This window comes from Scylla paramamosain, chromosome 22 (assembly GCF_035594125.1).
Source record: "Scylla paramamosain isolate STU-SP2022 chromosome 22, ASM3559412v1, whole genome shotgun sequence".
NCBI classification, from domain to species: domain Eukaryota; kingdom Metazoa; phylum Arthropoda; class Malacostraca; order Decapoda; family Portunidae; genus Scylla; species Scylla paramamosain.
Window position 1 is genome coordinate 1,522,501 of NC_087172.1, and position 24,953 is coordinate 1,547,453.

The 24,953-nt window shown below is 44.5% G+C and overlaps 2 protein-coding genes across 2 annotated transcripts in view; one reads left to right on the forward strand and one right to left on the reverse strand.

Annotated features, from left to right (window-relative positions):
• LOC135111411 (putative histone-lysine N-methyltransferase PRDM6) overlaps nucleotides 1-2,644 on the reverse strand; it is a 165,168-nt gene extending 162,524 nt beyond the window's left edge. The window contains exon 1 of the mRNA XM_064024669.1: nucleotides 2,511-2,644. The gene's annotated coding sequence lies outside the window, so the exon portion shown is untranslated. The remainder of the gene's footprint in view (nucleotides 1-2,510) is intronic.
• The window catches only part of LOC135111410 (uncharacterized), a 65,394-nt gene that overhangs the window by 5,511 nt on the left and 34,930 nt on the right, over nucleotides 1-24,953 (forward strand). The gene's annotated exons all lie outside the window — the stretch shown is intronic.

Genomic DNA, 24,953 nt, shown 5'->3' on the forward strand with positions numbered 1-24,953 from the left:
GATCATCTCTGTGGCTTTTGGAAACAAGTCGTGGTGAGGGAGCAAAGCGTTTTAGAATGTGCCTTCGTGGTGATGTTTTAAAACACTTATCCTCTAATTTCGGATGATAATTTTGACAGCTCAGTTATTTTTTTTTCTTCCTCTTGTTGCGCTAGGCCAGTGTGTCTCTTGAATAAAAAAAAAGAAGAGAGAGAAGCGAAGAAAAACACAACAGTAGAAAATTATTGTTATTATTATACACGCTGGTATTATCAAAGGTAAAGGAACAGAATAAGAAAAATAACAATAATATACTATTCTTGTGAATGAGAGAGACGAGAGGAAAGAAAAATATCGCTGAGAAAAACATCCTTAACCTACACCTTTTACAGAGAGAGAGAGAGAGAGAGAGAGAGAGAGAGAGAGAGAGAGAGAGAGAGAGAGAGAGAGAGAGAGAGAGAGAGAGAGAGAGAGAGAGATTCCATGCCTTCCTATATTACTTTCTTATCTTATCTCGGTATCGACAAAGTAATCAATCCATTTTTCAGTTACCAGCCAATAGGTTTTGTACAGGAGGAGGAGGAGGAGGAGGAGGAGGAGGAGGAGGAGGAGGAGGAGGAGGAGGAGGAAAAGGAGGAGGGAGAGAGAGAGAGAAAGACACAGGAGGAGGAGGAGGAGGAGGAGGAGGAGGAGGAGGAGGCGGAGCACGAGGAGGAAGATAATGTCCTAAATACACCCATTAAGTGAAAATTATGCTTATTTTTCTTGTCCCATATCTCGTTAATGATGGAAATACAGAAGCGGGCAAAAAATGACAAAAAGTGACAGAAAAACAAGACAAAACACTCGTGCCGGCGCGAGATGAAGGGCGGGAAGCAGGAAACGAGGCAGACAGACGGAACAGCAAACAAGACAACAACTGCAAGTCCCAAAATAGAAAAAGGTAAACGAAAAAATATAGTCTTAGTAATTTTGCTTCACTACTACTACTATTACTATTACTACTACTACTACTACTACTACTACTACTACTACTACTACTACTACTACTGGGATTGGAACAGGGTGAGGGAGTATCAAAAAGACGTGATTTCTAAGGTGTTAAAAAAAAAATACATAGCTAAGCAGAATAGAAATATAGTACCTTCAATTAGACTGTTCCACACTACAAAGCTTCTTAAGAGATGCGCACACGAGTAAGAGTCTAGAATGGCGTTGGTAACTGTGAGAGAAAAGAATACTGCTTTAGCAAGAATGGATTATGAATAGTAGAAGGAATTATAAAGAAAACGAAAATTTAAGAGTGAAAAAAAGTAAGAAAGAAAGGGAACTGATTTCAAAAGGTGCGTCTGGGAGTAACCTTGCAATGAGAGAGAGCGAGAGAGAGAGAGAGAGAGAGAGAGAGAGAGAGAGAGAGAGAGAGAGAGAGAGAGAGAGAGAGAGAGAGAGAGAGAGAGAGATATCCAGCTTCCTCCTAAATAAGAAGTGGAAGAAAACATGAAAATTTAAAAGTACAGAAAGAAAGAAAACCCGATTTTTATATCACGCCAAAGAAAAAAAAAATCAGAACTACATAATGGAAGAGGACAAGACAAGACAAGACGAAAAAAAAAAGAATAAAAAATAACTCTCCTTTGAAAAAAAAAAAAATACTAGAGGGAATGGAATATGAAGAGCAGAAGAAGGAGGGCGACACGTGAAGCACAACGAAGGTTCACCTGACGGCTCCCAGTTCACCGCTAACACCTGTAATCTGAAACCATAATGTCAAATGATGGTTGTCCTAGGTGGGTGTTTACTCTCTCTCTCTCTCTCTCTCTCTCTCTCTCTCTCTCTCTCTCTCTCTCTCTCTCTCTCTCTCTCTCGATACAGACACACGCAAATACCGGAGAGTTTTATGGTACTGTACAAAAAAGGTGTTTCTCTGTTCTCTCTCTCTCTCTCTCTCTCTCTCTCTCTCTCTCTCTCTCTCTCTCTCTCTCTCTCTCTCTCGTCCACTATCATCCCGTACACACACACACACACACACACACACACACACACACACACACACACACACACACACACACACACACACACACACACACACTGAATCATTATTTGCATAGACTACCTCTGCCTTAAACGACACCATAGCAACTAACAGAGAGAGAGAGAGAGAGAGAGAGAGAGAGAGAGAGAGAGAGAGAGAGAGAGAGAGAGAGAGAGAGAGAGAGAGAGAGAGAGAGAGAGAGAGAGAAACAAACCACACAACATACCACACACACACACACACACACACACACACACACACACACACACAAGACCAAAAAAAAAAAAAGACAAGAAGAAAAAAAAAAGGGGGAACATGAACAACAAAGACGGAAATTAAACTAACCTACCATCACCACCACCACAACTATACACACACACAAACACACACACACACACACACACCAAACCACCCACCCAAAAAGAAAGAAAATGGAAAAAAAAAAAAATCGAGACACACAAATACAAACCCTTCCAACTCACCCACCCACAACCCTTACCCACTCCCGACGGCGACGCAGTAGAAGAGGAAGAAAGCCTAAATAACAGGGCGCCCCTAACACACGCTGCCGCCTTCCCTGGGGCTGTAATTTTTGTCCAGGCGCTGGGAGACAAAGAGACTCCGGGGCTGATATGCAAACCAGTGTCCAGGCCCTTCTCGCACACTGTAAATGAAGAGAGTCAACAGGGAGAGCCGTGAGAGAGAGAGAGAGAGAGAGAGAGAGAGAGAGAGAGAGAGAGAGAGAGAGAGAGAGAGAGAGAGAGAGAGAGAGAGAGAGAGAGAGAGAGAGAGACGCAGCGTAGATAGTAGGGGTTCAGAGGCTGTGTTGGAGGGGGGAGAAGGGTGAGGGTGGTTAACAGAATATACCACATTGGGGGGGAGGGAACGGGGTGGAGGTGGAGGAGAGAAAGGGGTGAAATAGTACAGGGTTGTTTACTGTGCAAGGAAGGGGTGAGGGGAGGGGAAGAGGGAGAGGGGAGATGAAGGAGGAGGAGGAGGAGGAAAGAGAGAGGAATATGTAAATATAGAAATGTGTTTACAAAGAATAACAAAAGAAAATGCAATTGAGACGTACAAGATTAGGAAATGTGTAAGTAAAGGAAACGGATGGAAAAAAATGAAACAGTAAACAAAAGAAGGGAAATGAAAAACAGGAAAGGTTACCAGGACACGTAACAGAGAAAAAAAAAGGAAGGAAGGAAAGAGATAAATAATGTAAGAAGAAAGAATGAAGGAAGGAAGGAAGGAAGGAAGGAAACCGAACACACGTAATAACACAAACGTTTACCAAACAAAACAAGGAAAACAAGGAAAACAAAAGGACAAACTACGGTGAGAACGAAGGAAACAGAGGAAGGGAAGGAAGGAAAGAAAAAAAAGATAGATGAAAAGAAAATAAACAACCATTCAACATAAAACAAGCGATAAAAGAACAAGTAAAAAAAAAGGAAGAAAAAAAAAACAGGAACAACACACAAATAAAAAAAATACAGAAAAGAGAAATGAAGGAAGAAAGGAAGGAAAGAAGGAAGGAAGGAAGGAAGAGAACAAGAAGAAATACAGCACACAGCTTCCTTCTCTCTCTCTCTCTCTCTCTCTCTCTCTCTCTCTCTCTCTCTCTCTCTCTCTCTCTCTCTCTCTCTCTCACACAAGTCACACTTACTCGTATTTTGACAAGGCAAGACGACGACGAGGAGGAGGAGGAGGAGGAGGAGGAGGAGGAGGAGGAGGAGGAGGAGGAGGAGGGAGGCACTTGGAGGTGTTTATGCAGGTAATGAGAGACGAAGAGTGTGAGCGGGAGTCGGTGTGTGTAACCTGAGTGAGGCGGAGGAGGAGGTGAAGAAGGAGGAGGAGGAAGAGGAAGAGGAGGTGAGGAAGGAAGGGGAGACAGAGACGATTGAGGACAAGACGCGGCATATACTGAGTTGCTAAACCTCCTCCTCCTCCTCCTCCTCCTCCTCCTCCTCTTCCTCCTCCTTCTCCTCCTCCTCTTATATTTTGCTCAACTCTTCTTTTTCATGGCGTTCAAACTTAAAGGAGTGAATGTACTGAATATTTCCAAAGCTTCTACTGCTACTTATATTTACAGCAATTCTCAGACAAAAGGAACCAAAACCAGTGAGGGAGTAATAATAAGAGTAATATTAATCTATACGTGGTTATTTTTTCCTGATTAAAGTAAAGTCTTGCATAATAAAAGAATTAAAAAAAAACACAGAACATTGTCACCGAGAAAAGTGAGTTTCAGTATTCTTGGAAATCAGTGAACGCCAGCCAATTACAGACGCCCATATTTGTTTAAGAGAGAGAAAAAAATGTATTTGTTACCGAGAGAGAATAATGGTTGTTTTGGATAGAGACAGAGGGGAAAAAGTTTGTGCGTATTTGTAAGTGATAAAAAACATGGGGGAGAGATAGAGAAATTATACGATTATTGTTATTATAAGAAATTATAAGAGAGAGAAATTATGGGATTGTATTTGTAAGAGAGAGAGAGAGAGAGAGAGAGAGAGAGAGAGAGAGAGAGAGAGAGAGAGAGAGAGAGAGAGAGAGAGAGAGAGAGAGAGAGAGAGAGAACAAAAATTGTTAAAGAAAATGATAAGAGAAAAGTTTTTGTATTTATAAAAAGAAGCGAAAAAAAAAACTATAAGAGACAGAGACAGAAAAATCAGAAAAACATTTGTATTTGTAAGAAAAAAAAAACCATAAAGGGGAAAAAAAAAATCTGCCAGCAATTTGAGATGGAGGAAACAGGTTTGCTTGCCGTTCATTACACATCACAACCCGCCCACACACACACACACACACACACACACACACACACACACCAGAAGCCACGAGACTCCCGGAGTAGAAAAGACACAAACCTACTAACATATTCAATAACACTATACTCTCTCAAATTTCGAAGGCCACAGAGAGATGACTGGCCTGGTTCACAAGAGGGTTTCTACCATTAATAAGTAAAAAATCTTGCCAACCTGTCAGCAAAACCGTGAAAACGCACTTAAAAACCCGTGTAACTTCAACTAGAGCCTTTTCAATGTAGTGGAGGTGCGTCGCAAAGGTTTCAGAATGCGGAGTAAAGTACAGGTGGGGACAAAAGGTAAGCTGGAGGATGGATGTTTGTGATGTTCTACCTGCTAAGGGAAAGGTACACGCGAGGGAAGGTGATAAGGACACACACACACACACACACACACACACACACACACACACACACACACACACACACACATACACGGTCATAAAACAACAAAAACTCTCCGTATTTTGCCCGCCTTTTATCGCGCTTTGAGAGAGAGAGAGAGAGAGAGAGAGAGAGAGAGAGAGAGAGAGAGAGAGAGAGAGAGAGAGAGAGAGAGAGAGAGAGAGAGAGAGAGAGAGAGAGAGAGAGACCTCCTATAAATCCTTCTCCTGTCTAGTCGCGAAGAACACGAGAAGACGAGACAAGACGGGAACAAGACGTCGGAAACTCAAGACGGAGACGAAACTGAGATGAACTGAATGACGTCTCACCACCATCACCACCACCACCACCACCACCACCACCACCACCATCACCACCATAGTACCTTCTTTTTGCTTCCTTCTTGTACACCCTTGTCTGCTTTCAGTGTGTGTGTGTGTGTGTGTGTGTGTGTGTGTGTGTGTGTGTGTGTGTGTGTGTGTGTGTGTGTGTGTGTGTGTGTGTACTTGGTGATATATAGATACACAAATCTACTTTCTACAAGCTGGTTATGCTCGTATGTTCGTGCAGAGATATGGAGCCACGTAAAAGATGAAAGGGGAAGGTGAAACGAAAAGAAAAAAAAAGAAGAGGAAAAAAAAAAGGTTACAACTCAGAACGTGTACGTCAGCAAGGCAACACAAGGCTGACTGATGACACTACACAGTGGACATTATTCTCTCTCTCTCTCTCTCTCTCTCTCTCTCTCTCTCTCTCTCTCTCTCTCTCTCTCTCTCTCTCTCTCTCTCTCTCTCTCTCTCTCTCTCTCTCTCTCTCTCTCTCTCTCTCTCTCTTTCCACTATTTCCTCCTCCTCCTCCTCCTCCTCCTCCTCCTCCTCCTCCTCCTTCTCCTCCTCTTTCTCCTCCTCCTTCTACTATACTACTACTACTACTACTACGAACTTCCTATGCATTCATTCTTCTCCACCGCCTCCACCACCACCACCACCACCACCACCACCTTGTACTACCACTACTGCAGACATTCCCGAGAGAGGAGGACCCATCTACCCTCCCCCTCCCCTCTCCCCTTCCCCCTCCTCCATGCCCCTTCCCCCTGAGCAATAGACGCAAGCTCTCCTGACGTCATTCCCTCCGCCGAGAGTGAAGAGCCGCGCCCCCCGGGACCCCTACGCCACCCGGGATACCCCCCCCCCCCTCTTCCTGTTGCTGCATATCGAGGTCCCAAGCGACACCTCCTCCGCTTCCTGTGACGTGCGTGACTCTCTGGGGGGCGCGTGGCGAAGGGCGAGCCGAAGTAACAAGCTGTAGGAGGAGGAGGAGGAGGAGGAGGAGGAGGAGGAGGAGGAGGTGGAGGTGGTGTGGTGGTGGTAGTGGTGGTGGAGAAGGAAGAGGCGCAGGAAAAGGAGGAAAAGACAAGAGGAGAATGTGCAAAAGTGTGTAGTAAAAGTAGTAGTAGTAGTAGTAGTAGTAGTAGTAGTAGTAGTAGTAACAAAACTAACAAAATGTCTATTCGTATGACGATGAAAGAAAAGAACGAGAATAAGAAACACAACAAACCAAGAAAAAAACAAACAAACGGATAAAGCAACAATGGAAAAAGAAGAAAGAAAAAAATAAGCACAAAGAAAAAAAAGGGCAATAAAAAACAAAGCAATTTAGGAAAGAAGAAAAAAAAAAATCCTTTGACATATAACCCTGCCTGTCTCCTCCATCTTCCTCCTTTTCTCCATCCTCCTCCTCCTCCTCCTCCTCCTCCTCCTCCTCCTTCCAATCATTAGCAGACAGTAACTAATATTTACATCTCGTCTTGTGTAGCAGTAACACGCAAAAAGACACCTGGAGGAGATGCGAGTAACACAGGTGAGGCGTGTTACCTGACGAAGGGGAATGGACGAAGGCAAGGACTGGGACACCTGATATTATTTATGTTTGGAGGGCCACGCGTCCCACTGTGGGCTAGACGCTGTTTTGTCTGTGGGAGCGAGGTGGGGAGGTAGTGGGTGGAGGGGGGCGGGATGTGGGTGAGGGAGAAAAAGTGAGAGAGAGTGGTGGAGGAGAGGGAGGGAAGTGAGTGTGGGTTTGTGGATGGATGGATAGATGGATGGTTTGGGTAAGTGGGTGAGAGAGAGAGAGAGAGAGAGAGAGAGAGAGAGAGAGAGAGAGAGAGAGAGAGAGAGAGAGAGAGAGAGAGAGAGAGAGAGAGAGAGAGAGAGAGAGACCACCACTACCAAACCCTCTCTCCCTCTCACCATCTCTCCTCCATCATTCCCACCGCGTAAAGACCCCACCACCACCACCATCACCACCACCACCACCACCACTACCACCACCACCATTTCCTATCACTTCCATCGCCAGTCCAATCACCAACACCACCATCATCACCATCGCCTTCATCATCACAAGACTTAAATGACGACGCTTGACAGTCTAACCTGCCTAACACCATCACTAGGGGGAAGGAGGAGCAGAATAGGAAGAGGAATGGATAGGAAGGGGAAGACCAAGGAGGAAGAACGGGAAGAGGAAGAAGTAAGGAGTAGGAAGAAGAGATAGGAAGAGAAAGTGGTGAGGAAAGGGTAGGAAAAGGGAAGAGAAGGGAATAAGAGAAGGAAGAAAGAAGGAAAAGAGAAGAAGAATAGTAGGAAGGAGAGGAAGAGGATGCAGGAAGAGAGGGAAGGGAAAGAGGTGACTAAGGAATAAAGGAAGGAATAGGAAGGGGAAAGGTGGGAAGGAGTAAGAGAAGAGGGAAGAAGAGGAAGAAGGAGAAGAGAGTAGAAGGAAGAGGTAGGAAGGGTGAGAGAGGGAGCTTGCGTTAACGAAGTGAGGGGGTATGCATGCTTGTTGCCACTCTCCCTCTCCCTCTCTCTCTCTCTCTCTCTCTCTCTCTCTCTCTCTCTGCTCCAACCTTCCCCTCCTGCTGACGAAAGCACAACATTACAGCCCAGACTTAATTGTCACTGTACCTTGATATACAGTGTCTGAGAGAGAGAGAGAGAGAGAGAGAGAGAGAGAGAGAGAGAGAGAGAGAGAGAGAGAGAGAGAGAGAGAGAGAGAGAGAGAGAGAGAGAGAGAGAGAGAGAGAGAGAGAGAGAGAGAGAGAGAGAGAGAGAGAGAGAGAGAGAGAGAGAGAGAGAGAGAGAGAGAGAGAGAGAGAGAGAGAGAGAGAGAGAGAGAGAGAGAGTGGGGGGGAAGTGGGCAGGTAAGAAGAGGCTGTGAAGTGAAAAGGTCGTTGAGAAAAGGTCGGAATCACCACAAGTCTAAATAAACAGTGACCTTGAAAGTCTCCATAACACCTTGACGCAGACGTGACATGGAGTCTCTCTCTCTCTCTCTCTCTCTCTCTCTCTCTCTCTCTCTCTCTCTCTCTCTCTCTCTCTCTCTCTCTCTCTCTCTCCACGTAACCTCATCTCCCATTCATCTTTCTCCCATCTATCCTACCTCCTTACAATCTTCTTAACAATCACCTCTCCCTCTCTCCCTCTCTCCCTCTCTCCCTCTCCCTCTCCCTCCTCTTCTCTCGCGTCCCGACACCCTTTCATTCACCTCACAGCTTCCTCTCATCACCTCGTCCCTCTTACCCGCTTTCTCTCTCGCTATATGTTAAAGGAATTTTGCACAATACTGAATTTACGAAATATTCCAACATTCCTTTGTATTTTCACGTGTTTATTTTTAATTTGACCTAAAAAAATGAGGTTTACGCAATATTAACATCACGAAGTATTTCAACGTTCCATTCTATTTTTTTTACGTGTTTATTTTTCACTCACGAGTTATTTCAACATTATGAGTTATTTCAACATTTCATTACCTTTCTACATGAGCATTTCTCAATTCCCTTGTACAAAAAAAAATCAAGTAAGTTTAAACAATATTAACATTAAGAAAAATTAACATTCCATCGCATTTTTAAGTATTTATTTTCCATTTTCTAATTACAAAAAAATCACATAAGTTCTTTTTTGAAAATATAGAAAAAATGAACAGCAGGGAAGAAGAATGTAAAGAGGACAACACGAAAAGAAAATATAGAGAAAGAGGACAAGAGAAACAAAATTTACATAAAGGGTTGGAAAGCTATAGGAGAAGAAGAGGAATTTTTAATGAAGGAAGCGCGGCTAATGAAGGAGTACCTGGCGGGCAGGTGAGGAAGCCAGCACTCACCTGAGAATGTCCCGGAGAGGCTTGGCGCTGCGGAAGAAGGGAGGGGGAGGGAGGGAGGGAGAAAGGGAGAGAAGGAGGCAGGGAAAATGTAAGACAGGAAGGTGACGGCTGTTTTCTCTCTCTCTCTCTCTCTCTCTCTCTCTCTCTCTCTCTCTCTCTCTCTCTCTCTCTCTCTCAACCCACACAGCCCCACAGCTACCCAGGCAGTCACCACCCACCACCACCAGCACAATAGACCTACACAGAAGACAACAATTACCAGCAGCTGTCCATAACTAGCCTTCCTCATTACCCAGAGCGGCCCTTCGAGGACACTCATTAACCTGGCCAGCCTCCGTCCAGGTGTGGGGGGCGGGGAGTTACCGGAAAGTGATGGCGATGGTGGTTGAGGTGATGGTGGTGGTGGTGGTAGTGGTGGTGGTGGTGAGTGATGAGGAAAGGAAGTGGTGGGTGGTTTGGTTGAGGGGGTGAAGGGAGAGGGGAGAGAGGGGAGAGAGGAGGTGAGAGTGAAGATTAAAAGTAGGTGAGTGTTTAAGAGGAAATTGTTTTGTTTAAAGAAAAAAAGCGATAAAAGTGAATAAATATAAGAAAAAATGAAAGAAGTAAGCTAAGTTAAAAAAAAGATAGCAGTAATAATAAAAAGATATTAAAATCAGTAAAAATGTATTTAGTAAATTGTTACCATTATTGTCTTCATTACTGAGAGAGAGAGAGAGAGAGAGAGAGAGAGAGAGAGAGAGAGAGAGAGAGAGAGAGAGAGAGAGAGAGAGAGAGAGAGAGAGAGAGAGAGCAAAACTATTTAGCACTATCAAACAAAATAAGCAATATCACCTAGTCTCTCTCTCTCTCTCTCTCTCTCTCTCTCTCTCTCTCTCTCTCTCTCTCTCTCTCTCTCTCTCTCTCTCTCTTCCTTCCTCTTCCCTCTCATCCTCCGCCAAATTTATCGTAAATAATTTTAGAATTAAGAGGAACAGGAGACAGAGAGAGAGAGAGAGAGAGAGAGAGAGAGAGAGAGAGAGAGAGAGAGAGAGAGAGAGAGAGAGAGAGAGAGAGAGAGAGACAAAAAATAAAAAAATAAAAAAAATATATAATGACCGCACGCTTTCATTATTTTTGCATCACTGGCTGCTTATGAAAAATTAATGGAAATTATAGACTAAGACGCTCCTGCCAAGATTACGAAAATAAAAACATAGCTAAAAAAAAAAAAAAAAAAGCCAAAATAAGGAATGAGTGGAAGTGATAATATTGATCAAATTGTAGGAGGCGAGTAGATGAAAGAGAGAGAGAGAGAGAGAGAGAGAGAGAGAGAGAGAGAGAGAGAGAGAGAGAGAGAGAGAGAGAGAGAGAGAGAGAGAGAGAGAGAGAGAGAGAGAGAGAGAGGGTGTATGTAATAAAGGAGAGGGAGAACAAGGCGAGCAGAAGAAAAAGAGAGAGACAAAGTGTACGTAATAAAGGAGAGAAAGACAGAAAGAAAGAAATAAAAGAGAAACCAGCGAATGAGTGAATTAACGATAATAATCATAAAATTGTGGGGGAGAAGAAGAGAAGAATGTAATAATGCAAAGAAAAATGAGAAGGTACCAGATAAAAATGACGAATGAATAGAATTTGAAAAGACGATCTTGTAAAGGATGTAACAAGAAAACACTGTAATAAAGGAGAGGAAATGCGAACATACGAGATAAAAATGAATAAAACTGAGAAGAAAACGCAATAAAAATCAATAACAAGAATGGTGGGAGAGAGAGAGAGAGAGAGAGAGAGAGAGAGAGAGAGAGAGAGAGAGAGAGAGAGAGAGAGAGAGAGAGAGAGAGAGAGAGAGACCAAAACAGAAAGTAAAATAATAAAAATGAAAACAAAAAAATAAAATAGAGAGGAAACCAGGAACTAAGAGAGAGAGAGAGAGAGAGAGAGAGAGAGAGAGAGAGAGAGAGAGAGAGAGAGAGAGAGAGAGAGAGAGAGAGAGAGAGAGAGAGAGAGAGAGAGTAATGAAGAGGTGGTAAGGGGTAAAAAAAAAAAAAAAAAAATGAAAAAAAAAAAGTTTAGGCCACCCAACGGAGGACCCCTGCTGACCCCTTGACCAAAGCTAATGGTGACAACTCATTCCCTTGACTTCCTCCTCCTCCTCCTCCTCCTCCTCCTCCTCCTCCTCCTCTTTCATTCCACGACGCCATTTCTTTCTTCTTTATTTCCATTTTATTCTTCTGTCATATTTTCTTTTAACTCTCTTCCTATTTTACTGTTTTTTCTTCCTTTTTCTAATCTCCATTTCACAAGTCCCCTCCTATTCTTCTTTTCTCTCTTCTTTATTTTCATTCTCCTCTGTTAGTCATTTTCTTTTCCCTCTCTTCCTATTCCTCTTTCTTATATTATTTTTCTTTTTTCTAACTTCCGTTCCACAAGTTCCTCGTTTTCTTTTCTATATTTTTCGTCTAAATTCTGACGTTTTTCTCTACTTTCTCTTCATCTGTCTCTTCTTTCCTTCCTCCGTATGTGTTTTTTCAATTTTTTATTCTCCTTTTTGTCTCTTTCTTTATCCCCTTCGTCTGAATTTTTACTTTCTCCTCTTCTTTCCCTTAATCTATTTCTCTTCGTTTATACTTTAAATCTTTCTGCGTAAAAATCCTTTGAATATCTTCCATTTCCGTCAAGAAGAAAAATTATCAGCATTCCTTCATTTATCTCACAAACTTTCGCCTCCTTAATTTTCCTGTTCACCTTCCCTTTCTCTTTCTTCTCTTCGTTTAGCCACTGTTGGGAGCTCATTACGTGGGTGGTAGGCGGAGGAGGAGGAGGAGGAGGAGGAGGAGGAGGAGGAGGAGGAGGAGGAGGAGGAGGAGGAGAAAAGAGAGAGGAGGCTTTTCTGTCCCCAAGTGGTACTGAGCGAGGAAACAAGCGTGATGGATAAGTCCCCTTGTAAAATTGAGGAAATTGTCCAGAAGGAGAGGCTGAGGGGGAGAGGGAAGGGAAGGAGGGGAGGAGGGAGGGATGGAGAGATGGTTAGTGGCTGGCGTCGCTGTGGAGGATCTGGAAGGGAGGGATGGAGGGAAAGGCGCCTGGAATTGTAGGAAACACAGGATATGGAGAGAACATGGAAGGTGTGGCAATGTAGAGGAGGAGGAGGAGGAGACATGGAGAGAGAAAGAGATGGTTGGAAAGTGATCTGGAAGGGAGAGATGGAGGGAAAGGCGCCTGGAATTGTAGGAAACATGGGATATGAAGAGAGAAAGAGAGGTATTGCAATATAGAGGAGGAGGAGGAGGTGGAGGAGGGGGAGACATGGAGGGAAGGAAAAATGGATGGTTGGAAAGCGATCTAAGAGGAATGGGTGGAAAGCAACCTGGGATTATAGGAAACACGGGACAGAGATAGAGAAGAGGTGTGGCAATATAGAGGGGGAAGGAGGAGGCGGCATGGAGGAGGAGGAGGAGGAGGAGACAGGGAGGGACGGACATGCCAGGCTGGATCTGGGGTGTGAAGCGACTGCCTTCTTGGAAAAAAATCCCCAAACCTGCTATTCACAAGATTGTAAAAACCAGGCATTCTTGGCAAGTACTGACTCCTACACTTAACGTATTTATTCAACTGCGGCGTAGCCCAAGGCAGTGCAGGAACCTAAGCTGAAGGACTAAGGAACTAATGGGCTTTTGGGACTGTGAGACAAGCCAATCAGACACGCACTTCGCGGCTCCCTTCACGAACCTGTAACACATATTAGTCTTAAGGGTCGTTCTCAGGGCACCTCGAGATTGTAAGACTAGTGGCGAGGCAGGGAGTCTCGAAAACGGTCTCTACTGATGGGGCGTGAGGGGTGGGAGTTGTATGCAGCGGCGGCAGGAGGGCGGGAAGTGCGCGGGTCTGCGGGTTGCTTGCTGGCCGCGGAGGGAGGGGGCGGGAGAGTGTGACCGCCTGCCCGCTCTCAGGTAACTCCAGGTAATTCGATCGAGGCCGGTAACAGCACAGGTGAGACAGCCGCGCCTCCACGGTGACGGGGAGAGGTGTAGGCCAGGTGAGAGTACCGGCCACACACACACACACACACACACACACACACACACACACACACACACACACACACACACACACACACTCACGCTAACCCACATAAAATAATACATACATAGATAGATAAATAGATAGATAGACATATAGTTTATTGACCACATACATATACACACGTACAAAGACACATACTCACCTCATCTTATATAAACATACACATATATATACACACACACACTCACGCACATAAAAATAATAGCTACATATCTTATATAAACTAAAAAAAAAAAGTCATTCAGAATACAATGAAAACAACACCTCGTTTTCTTAGTATACTGGTAAAAAATGAGATAATATATATGTCCCTTTATTTCCAAGACGTTAAGGGGTGTAGCTTTTACTGCCCCGAAAGTAATAGGTGGAGGCGGGACATTGTCAGAGGCGAGGAAGGCGCTGCTCCACACAATGCCGGGGAAGAAAGGTGCTGCTCCCTCACACTCTCCCTCCTTCACTACCCTTTCTTTCCTCCCTTTCTCTCCTACACTTTATGGTTTGGGTTTTAGTGCTTTGGTGATCACCCGAGAAACCATAACGAAGGGGTTTTACACACACACACACACACACACACACACACACACACACACACACACACACACTATCATCCTCTCACACTCCCAGGCTCTCCCAAACTCAAGTCAGGCTACTATAAATAGTTAGCCACGCCACACACACACACACACACACACACACACTCCGGTCACTCTGGGAACTGGTGACTGTGGCTCACCTCAATACCCCTCCACTTCCCCCTCTCCCCTCTTCCTATCCCCTCCTCCTCCCCTTCCTCCTCCTCCTCCTCCTTGTCCTCTTGCCACTCCCATCCCCTCCTCCTGTCTCTCACAACTCTCCCTTCTTCGTCCTTAGCAATTTTACCTCCAACTCCTCCTCCTCCTCTTTCTGCTCCTCCTCCACATTCATTCTGTCCTCTTCTTCTTCTTCTTTTCTTCCTCCTCCTCCACTTCGTCTTCCTCAACTTCCAATCCACTATTATTCTCCACTCTAAACGTTATCCTCTCTCTCTCTCTCTCTCTCTCTCTCTCTCTCTCTCTCTCTCTCTCTCTCTCTCTCTCTCTCTCTCTCTCTCTCTCTCTCTCTCTCTCTCTCTACTGGTTTCATTCACCTTCTAATATGTTCCCTTTTACTTATACTTGCATCTTCTCCTTCTCCTCCACTCTCCTCCACTCACAAAACCTCTTATCCACATACACACTCTTACACTCTTCCACCTACACACACACACACACACACACACACACACACACACACACACACACACACACACCAATCAAGAACCAGTACTCTCCCTCCCTCCCATTCTCACCCCCATACCCCCCAACTCACACAGTCTCACTAACCCAACCAACACAACACAACACAACAAAAAAGAAAAAGAAAATATGGACATCTTGGGACTTCACGGGGGTCTGAGAACGAAGACAACGAGGAAGACCCACCCGATGCCCTCCTACCCTCCCCCACTATCCTTCCATCAATCCACTCCACCTCCTCCATCCCTCTATTCCTGCCATACTCACCCTTAAATTCTCCCTCTCTCTATATCTTCCTATACCTCTCCATACCTCCTCCCATACCTCCCAGTATCCTCCACCACCTCCCTATATCTCCCTCCCACGCCTCCCAACGCCCTCCTTCACCCACGCAAGTTCTCCCACGCTTTCTATGTCTTGACACGCACCCACACTCTACCTTGTCTCTTCTCCCATGAATCCTACACTCCTAGCCTTGTCCTATTCCTCATAATCCTTTCTTAGCCTCTCCATTACCTCCTACACGCTTACTCTTTCGCCCAGGACTCCCGTATAGATAGATAGATAGATGGATAGATAGATAGTGTTATTGACCACCATTACATTATTGATCACATTATGAACATTTGTAAAGTATGACTGAAGAAGTAACGAACATAGAATATTTGTAATTCCGTATAGTGATTATGGTTCATAAGAGATACTGTTCATTAAAATAAGACAAAAACACTGTTATTTCATGAGGACTGTTTTCTCAAAGGCTGCACAGTCAAACACTTAGCTTTTCAAGGGCACTTTTTTGCCATGGATGTTACTGAAGACTTCTTAAACTATTGGTAGAATTGTGAAAACACTCTTGAAAACCACAATAACTTTCCCTAGAGCACTTGATATAAATAAAGTGTCTGAGAATACAGTAATACAGTCCACAGTTTTCCGCTCAATGTATCCTTCGCTTTCTCACTTCCTGCGCCTCCCCACCCATGCCCACGCCCAGGGAAGAGAAGGGACGCAGTGAGGGAGAGTGAGAGAGGGAAAGAGAGGCCACAGGAGTCGTAAATCAACACACGCGAGGGACATTCCTTGGGAGAGTGACTGTCACCTCTCCCTCTCACCTCTCCTTACCTGCCTCCATCGCTCTCCAACCCTCCTCCCCCTCTCTCCCAGTCTCTCCCAGCGCCAATGCCTCTATAAAAATGCATCCTATGGCTTAGACAATACAATAAGGATAATTTACGTAAGGATTCCTCAAATATTTCACCTGAAAATATACTGTAGGAGTACCGGGGGGGGGGTTCTTCAAATCACCTGCCCTGTCCCCCTCTACCTGTACCAGCATAGACTGTACCTGTGTGTACCTGTGTGTTGTGTTGTGTGTTGTAAGTGCATAAGGGGGAAAAATATGGTTTATTGTACTGCATATTGGTTGTTATCTCGTGTGTGTGTGTGTGTGTGTGTGTGTGTGTGTGTGTGTGTGTGTGTGTGTGTGTGTGTGTGTGTTAATTAAATGTTCTTAGCTCGTTTTGTTATCAGTTTATATTTTGTTCCTCTGGTTATTTTGTCCTTATTTCCTTATTTTTGACTTTGTTCTGAAACTTCTGGTGTGCAAGAGTACGACTAAGTTATTATTATTATGATGATGGTGATGCCTCTTTTTCGATGAGTATCTTGGACTGGTTTCACTTTGCTTAATTAGTTAATGATATGCTTCGTTGCTCTTTACTCTCCATTAATTTTCTTCAACTTCTTTTAAACTTTATAATTATTGTCAGTTTCATTATATATTATACACACACACGCGCGCACACACACACAGAGAGAGAGAGAGAGAGAGAGAGAGAGAGAGAGAGAGAGAGAGAGAGAGAGAGAGAGAGAGAGAGAGAGAGAGAGAGAGAGAGAGAGAGAGAGAGAGAGAGAGACGGATAGGGTGTGAGAGGCGATTTCAATAAGACATATGGGAGGAAGCGAGGTAAAAAAAGAACACAAAGGAAAGACCAACGAAATAAAAATAAAAGAAAAAGTTAAACAATCTTCTTCTAGTAATATTCTTCAGCTGACACCAAGTACAATTCTCCTTCTTGCAATATTATGAACCTTCGCCTCAAACATTTTCTCTCTTCGTCTTACTTGAATGCAAAATATTGTGTCCATTTTTTTTTTCATTTTATCTGGTACATCTTTGAAATTATTTTAGAAATATGTCGAAGTTCAAATATGGTTTTGTGCATTATCTGACCGCGTTATCTGAGAGAGAGAGAGAGAGAGAGAGAGAGAGAGAGAGAGAGAGAGAGAGAGAGAGAGAGAGAGAGAGAGAGAGAGAGAATCACAAGACAGGCCAGACAGGATAAGACTAGACTAGACTGACATACAAACAAACACACAGAAACACAACAGAGGAAAGAAAAAAGTAATACAAAATAATGATAAAAGAAAACAAATGAAGACAAACAAAACACACATTTGATGAGAGAAATTATTATCTATATTACTATACTCTTATATTATTTATTCATTTGTTTATCTTTGTTTATTTGTTTATTCACTTATTTATTATTTACATTTTAAGGACGTTAAGATCATTCGGTTAGTGTGTCGATCTGTTTATCTGTCCATATGTGTCTGTCTGTCTGTCTGTCTGTCTGTCTGTCTGTCTGTGTCTGTCTGTCTCATACACTCTCAATAACAAGAACTAAATTTTGGGGTTTAGATAAACTCCAACACGTAACCATCTCAGTACGTGTGTCTGTCTGTCTGTATATCTGCTGGCTAATCTGCTCCTCTGTCCCTGTCTATCTGTCTGTCTGTCTGTCTATCTACCTGTCTGTCTATCTACCTGCCTGCTTGCCTGTTTGTCTGTCTGTCTATATGTCAATTTGTATATCTGTGTCTGTTCGTCTGTGTCTGTCTCTCTGTCTGTCTGTCTGTCTGTCTATTTGCCAATTTATATCTCTGTCTATGTCTGTTCGCCTGTCTGTCTCTTTATCTACCTCTCTATCTCCTTGGCTCACATACAGCCACAAGACTCAACTTAACATAGATGCCAATGTGATGCAGCACGTAACTGCTAACAAACTACTGGAAGGCTGACAACATTCCAGGGATTCTAGCTACATTCCAACTAGCAAAACTTACCATAAAAAAAAGTATAAGATCACATAAAATAATGAATAAAGTCGAGAGAGTGCGCATCTGGCAAAGCAATTCTACTCTATTATTATTTCAAGGACAGTAGTTCTGGCTTCCAAATTACACGTTTTCTATGACCAACGGGGTCTGTGGCAATTTACTCTGAGGCAATTCATACCCAGCGTCCCACAACTGAAAATAAATAAATAAATAAATAAATAGATAAATAAAAAGAGAACGGTGAATAATAGCAAACTAAAAAAAAATATATGTAAACAGAAAACGAGTAACAGTGACATGAACAAGACAAAAGAACACAAGAACAGAAGAAAAGAAGGCAAGTAACAAAGAGAAAGAAAGCCGATGAACCAGAACCAACAAAAAAAAAAAAAAAAAAGCTGAACAATGACACAAATATGATACTTACAAGGACACAAGAACAAAAGAACATAAACCAAGTAACATGAACCAAGGCGAGACGAGAAGCAAGGCACAGACCACCAAACACATCCAAGCACATCAAAGACACAATAACACAAGAACAAACACCCAAACAACATAAACCAAGACAAGGCACAAATCACACAACATCAAAAACAACCACATCAACCACAACGCAAAGGAGAAACACATCGGAACCCAGACAACACGAACGACAAAACAAACACATCACAACAAACACATCAAAAACACAAACAAACCTAATAAAAAGACACAGAACACCTAATAAACACCACATCAAAGCAGAACAAATCAGAAGAGCACATCAAACCACACCACATAAAGGCACGCCACACATGAGACAGCCACCGCGGAACAGGCTTTGATCGTCTACTGCGTCCTGTCGTTTCCAGAATGCCACCCTTCCATCATAATCTAGTAATTGGCTGAAGTGGAGAGTTTTCAATTATGTCTAAGGACGAGATAGATGGGTTTGTTACTACCTGGATAAAGGAGGAGGAGGAGGAGGAGGAGGAGGAGGAGGAGGAGGAGGAGGAGGAGGAGGAGGAGGAGGAGGAGGAGGAGAAGGGTATGCAAGGAAATGAACTCGTGCATTCTTGAAGGTAAAAATTGACAGGTTTTTAATCGACTATTGGTGAAGTAAAGGAGGAGGAGGAGGAGGAGGAGGAGGAGGAGGAGGAGGAGGAGGAGGGGGAAGAAAGGTGAGTGAATAATGAATAAAAGAGGGAGGGAAGGCATGCGAAATGAGGGAGGAAAGCTGGAGTGACGGAGGAAGGAGGAAGTATTTACCTGCTGGAGCTGTCACAGGAATTAATTAGGCAGACGGCAAGAAATTCTCTCCCTCTCCCTCTCCCTCTCCCTCTCTCTCTCTCTCTCTCTCTCTCTCTCTCTCTCCCTGTCTCGTCATTACCTCGCCAGATATTCATTACGGTGCTCGGCGGTTCATGGGGGAGGAAGGGGCGAGGTGAAGGGGTGAGGGGTAAGGAAGGGGTGAAGGGACTACTTGGACAGAGGCAAACATTGACCCCCTCCTCGTGTTGACTGCGTGTCTGTGTGTCTGTGTGTCGCGTCTGTCCCTCCTCCCCTAGCAAGCCTCATGACCGCCCTCCCCTCCCCTCCCTCACTTCCTTGCCTACTTCTTCCTGCCTTGCTCACTAACGGGAAGTGACAGGCGTAAACCGAGAGACAGATAGACATACTGACAGGAGCTTTTGGTATGTATGCAGGTATTACACACACACACACACACACACACACACACACACACACACACACACACACACACACACACACAAGTAAAGAATGTATGCATGAAGACAGACAGACAAACACTTGTTGTACACACACATCTACACGGAAAACATTGTACTAGTATACACACACACACACACACACACACACACACACACACACACACACACACACACCTAGATACAAGGGAACAGACACCTCTAAAGACAAGCGCACACACACACACACACACACACACACACACACACACACACACACACACACACACACACACACACACACACACACACACACACACACAAAGCCACACACACACAGGCATAACTTACAAACCCCACCAAAAAATAAAGCAAATATATGAATAAATCTTATATATTATTTTCTCCAACGTAAACACTTTCCGTCGGTGTTTTCCTGCCGTCACAATAATTCCGCGTCGCTTGCCAAAGAACAACAATATCAATCCGCTGGCTGATTCCATTTTTATCCTCGCCACCACTAAACACCCGAATGCTCGCCAGCTTAACATACACAATTCTACAATTTACATAATCGCTAACACGAAAATGCAGACAGAGACTGAGAAAGAGAGGGAGAGGGAGAGGGAGGGAGGGAGAGACAGAGAGAAAGGAAGGAAGGAAGGGAGTGGTTTGTTGTAAGTGGTAAAAATTGTAACTGGAAATCATCATTCACACGGAAAAATGCAGATATAAAGAGGGAGTGGAAGGAGAGAGGAAGGGAAAGGAATAAAGGAAGGGAGAAAGGAAGGAGAGGTGGAGTGATATGTTGCAAGTAATAAAAACCGTAACACCAAATGAAGATAGAGACAGAGAGAGAGAGAGAGAAAGAGAGAGGGAGGGAGGAAGAAAGGAAGGAGATAAGTAAATCAAGGAAGGAGAGAGGGAGTGGTCCGTCGAGAGTGGTAAAAATTGTACTGTAACTCCAAATATTTCTGACCCTGACCGCCACCTTCACCTTCGTCGGCGCTCACTCAGTCACTCCCCGCTTCACTTGTTTACTCTTGGACGAGGCGCGACACGTGAGGCTCGTGGGGTTTGCTGCATTCTTCAGTGTTTCTTTCCTATCCGTTGAATGTTACTGTCTCATGCTGGCGACAGTTAGGCTACCGGCTCTCTCTCTCTCTCTCTCTCTCTCTCTCTCTCTCTCTCTCTCTCTCTCTCTCTCTCTGTGTTGCTTGGATATGCCTTAGTGTTGTGGTGTTTAAGAAAGAGGTTATGGTGTTTAGTGATGGTGTTTGTGTTGTGTTTGAATGAAGGGTTATGGTAGCTTGTAATGGTGTTAGGTTAGCTTGTGGTGTTGTGGTGCTTGAGTGAGGTTGTGGTAGCAGGTAATGGTGTTTTCGATGATGTATGTTTATCTAATTCTCTCCTGTCTATGTCATTTCTCCTCATAGCCATTTACCTCATGAGCATTTTTTTTATTTACTTTTTTTTTTTGTGTGGTAGTCTCTTAAATAATTCTGTGGCCGAAAAAGAACTAATTTAATCTCAATTTTTTTTTTTTTGTTGTACGTACATGTAAAGATTTTATTAACGATGCTTGGAAAGTTAACGAAGGGATGTTATATTAGTAAATGAGTTAACGTGTGTGTGTGTGTGTGTGTGTGTGTGTGTGTATGTGTGTGTCGGCATATACATACGCAGGTTTAGTTCAGTTAGTAAAATGGGTAACGTGTGTGTGTGTGTGTGTGTGTGTGTGTGTGTGTGTGTGTGTGTGTGTGCGCGCGCATCAGCATACATACGCAGGTCCACTTTAGTTTAGTCGTTGCGGCAAATGCATCTGTCCGTGTATGGCCGGGAGTCAAACATTGTTAGCGTCAGGCAGGCAATTGTTTAACGAGGAGGTCTTATCACTTGTTGTGGCCTGGCTGCGTCACCTGCTCGCCCCGCCGCTGCCCTCTTGACACCTGTAATATCCCCGCATTACCTGCCACGCGCACCTGCACCAACACGCGTCACTATATTTGCATGAAGCTGACGTCTGCTAATTTTTTATCCTCTTGTCTTACGCAAAAAGTTTCTCCTGCCCGCCAGAGAGAGAGAAGAGAAAGAGGACAGGGACACAGATTGAAAAATGAAGGAAAAGGCGGAGAAATTTTGACACCTCAAACTAGACGAAGAGAAAATGTGCATGCAGATGATACAGCGTTACGAAAATTATGCAAACTTTCACGAATAGAAAGATAAAGAGAGGGACAGGCAGGTGGAAAAGTCAGAAAAATAAGGAAGAAATAGCGAAACTTTATACTGCAGGAGAAGATGTGGTTGCAGATGATACAACATTACGCAATTCACGTAAACTTTCTCTTGTCCACGACTGAAGACAAGAGAGACAGGGACAGAGAGAAAGGCAAAGAGAGACGGGCAAAAAAAAAAAAAAAAGTATAGGAAAATAAGGAAGAAATAACGACACCTCATACCGGAGAGGAGAGAAAATGTGTGTGCAGATGATACAACGTTACCAAAATATGACCTTCCTTGTTACATTTTATCAGATGGCGGGAACGAAATAAAGTCAAATGACGCGATTGTATCCGACACGCCGGGTGGAGTCCGGTTGGCGTTCCCGACCATTACTTATACTGAGGGCGTTCCGACACACACGGCCACCCCGACCGCCCCACGCCACTCCCGACTCTAAGTAAGCAGGACGCGAGAGTTAAGTCTGCGTGCGTTGCGAGTAGCGTTCAGTGCGTGGACATCATCAGGAGTCTCTAAAGTGTTAAGGGGACACGTTTCTTAAGTGGAGGGGTAAGTGTGGCTGGGACGAGGATCACTACAGACAACATTCCACCCCGCCATACCCCCTATTTCTTTTTTGTAGTATTTAAATCAAGGAAGAAAGGAGAGAGAGAGAGAGAAACAATGTACACACACACACACACACACACATACACACACGCACACACTACCCTGTACCCCACAACCACACACACACACACACACACACACACACAACCTCCCCATTACCTTGCAAAACGACCTCCCGACGCGGCCTTCAAAGAATTTCAAATCAGGTGCTGAAAGTTCTGTGGTTAATTAGCATAGACTAATTGCTCCTATAACGACCATGAATACATTAGCCATATGTGAGCAGCGCCCTTTGTCGTCTGCTACTGCGGCGGGAGGCTGAGCTGGTGGCCCTTTCACAGCCTCATTTGTAACCCGCAGGAGGAGGAAGAAGAAGAGGAGGAGGAGGAGGAGGAGTGTGATAGGACAAATTGTTGTTGTCTTTAGAGGAAGCCAAAGAGAATAGAGAAGAGTGGAGGTTAAGAGAGAGAGAGAGAGAGAGAGAGAGAGAGAGAGAGAGAGAGAGAGAGAGAGAGAGAGAGAGAGAGAGAGAGAGAGAGAGAGAGAGAGAGAGAGAGAGAGAGAGAGAGAGAGAGAGAGATAACATCGTCGACAAGCGGGCTGGGGACACAAGGACACGACACGACTTTGATTATAGATTGTTCTTAATTATGCAAGTTGACCGGCCACCACCTTCACCCCTCTCTCTCTCTCTCTCTCTCTCTCTCTCTCTCTCTCTCTCTCTCTCTCTCTCTCTCTCTCTCTCTCTCTCTCTCAGTTATCAGAAATGGATCTCGAAATTAATCGCTTTCTGATCACCCTACAACACCGAGAGAGAGAGAGAGAGAGAGAGAGAGAGAGAGAGAGAGAGAGAGAGAGAGAGAGAGAGAGAGAGAGAGAGAGAGAGAGAGCGATTTATCTTTGTTGGACCGTTCTAACCTAACCTGACGCCACTATTATTATACCTCCTTGTTGCACTTAATTCTAAACCGGATCCGTATAGGCCTCTCTCTCTCTCTCTCTCTCTCTCTCTCTCTCTCTCTCTCTCTCTCTCTCTCTCTCTCTCTCTCTCTCAAATGAAGACGAGAGTTCTACCAGAGAGAGAGAGAGAGAGAGAGAGAGAGAGAGAGAGAGAGAGAGAGAGAGAGAGAGAGAGAGAGAGAGAGAGAGAGAGAGAGAGAGAGAGAGAGAGAGAGAGAGAGAGAGAGAGAGAGAGAGAGAGAGAGAGAGAGAGAGAGTCCAAGATCCTGTACTATCACTCTGCACGTTTGATTTCTCTTATTTTTCAACTGACAATTGCATCTGTTCGCTATGGTGGTCTGGGAGAGGAGGAGAGAGGAGGAGGGAGGTGGTGAGAGGTGAGAGGAGGTGGCTGGGAGAGAGGGAGTGGTGGGAGTGGTGGGGGAGAGAGGGGGGACAAGAGTAGTGGGTAAGGGGCGTGTCGGGACTCTGAGCTGATAAAAGGAGACTAGAATGCAAATTTATAACGATGAAGAGAATGGGGGACTCGTGTGTATATCATCAATTATCACGTTAATTATCTTATTAATTAAGGAAAGGAGGGCGGGGCACGGGTGGAGGGGCGGGGCTGCGACGGGCGAGGGGTGGCCAGTGGTACCAGAAGCCGCGACGCGAGAGTTATAGCTTCACTTAGCGGGATGAAGCTCACAATGGGAGTAATCACTGTGTTAATTGGTATTGTATTATTATGAGGCATTGCGGGTGGGTGGCAGGTGAGGCAGTGGGGTGGGAGGAGGGGCAGGTGAGGGATAGCAGTCATTACCTTGAGGGACAGGTGACTCTAAACATTGCTTCATTAACTACTGGTCTTTTTTTTGGTGGGGGGAAGGGAGGAAAAAAATAATGAAAAAAGTGAGGTGCGCTGAGAGTAAAGAAAAAAAAAAGAGTGAAGTGAGAGAGAGAGAGAGAAAAAAAAGTGGGTGTCGGAGGTTGCGGACATCACTAATCCATAAAAAACAACATGAGAAGCAGACATGATACAGATTAGCGAGGCCTAATTAGATAAAGTGAGAACGGTTATATCACGCCATCTCTGGATCCCCGCCAAAGCCTCAAAGGTGTGCTGGTGGCTTAGCGACGCCCCTCCCGCCTCCCCCTCCTTCCCCCTCTCCTTTCCTCTCAAGCGTACGCGGCGGGAGAGGCAGACAGAGAGGCAAGGGCGTGGGAAAGTTGAGAGAGGGAGAGGATGTAAGCAAACTGGCCTCCCTAAAAAAAAAGAAAAATGTGAAGAGAGTTTTTTGAGAATATTGCAAAAGAAGAAAATTGTGTGTGTGTGTGTGTGTGTGTGTGTGTGTGTGTGTGTGTGTGTGTGTGTGTGTGTGTGTGTGTGTGTGACGATTACCAAGACATGACAGGAATAAGATGCAACTGATGCTATTTATCTGTCTGAGAGGAGGATCAGAAGGAAGAGGAGGAGGAGGAGGAGGAGGAGGAGGAGGAGGAGGAGGAGGAGGAGGAGGAGGAGGAAGAGGTGGAGGAGGAGGAGGAGGAGAAGAAAGAAGGAGAAACACTGAGAAACACAAAAGAATAGAACAGCAACAGATCTGATAGTTCTCACAAGGAAGAGGAGGAGGAGGAGG